Raw genomic sequence first — 696 nt, forward strand, 5'->3', positions numbered from 1 at the left:
CCTCTCCCTCTCCCCACTCCTGCAAATCAACATCATATCTGTTTGCTTGTCTTAACAACTTCAAGGAATTGTGATTGTGTGTCTTCTTCCTGCCCCCGCCATTTGTTTGTGTATTTATTTATTTTATTGCCACCACCTTACATTGTTTTTGGAATGAAGTGATGAAGGGTTGGGGGACATAAAAATAATGAAATCATGTCAAGTTGCATTCAAAACCTGCAATACCTAACTACTACTTTTCATATACTTTTGATCTACTTTTCATTTAGAATGGCTGTAATCAAAAAGGCAGACAATAACACGTGTTAACAAGGATGTAGAGAAATTGGAATCCTCATACGTTGCTGGTGGGAATATATAATGTGCAGTCATTTTGGAAAACAGTCTGGTAGCTCCTCAAAAAGTTACACATGGAGTTACCGTATGACCCAGAAATTTCATTTCTAGTATATACCCCCCAAACTGAAAACATGTTCACCCAAAAACTTGAACACAAATGTTCATAGAACTATTATTCGAAGAGCCAAAAAGTGGAAACAACACAAATGTCTAGCAACTAAAGAATGGATAAACAAAATGTGGTTGTTTTGTTTATCCATTTGCACTAAGGCAAGATGTTAACAATAGGGGAAGCTGCAAGTAGTAATGGTGAGGGGTATATGGGAACTCTATACTCTCCACCCAATTTTTTTAATA

The sequence above is a fragment of the Galeopterus variegatus genome, unplaced genomic scaffold, assembly GCF_000696425.1.
Source record: "Galeopterus variegatus unplaced genomic scaffold, G_variegatus-3.0.2 Scaffold8588, whole genome shotgun sequence".
NCBI lineage: Eukaryota > Metazoa > Chordata > Mammalia > Dermoptera > Cynocephalidae > Galeopterus > Galeopterus variegatus.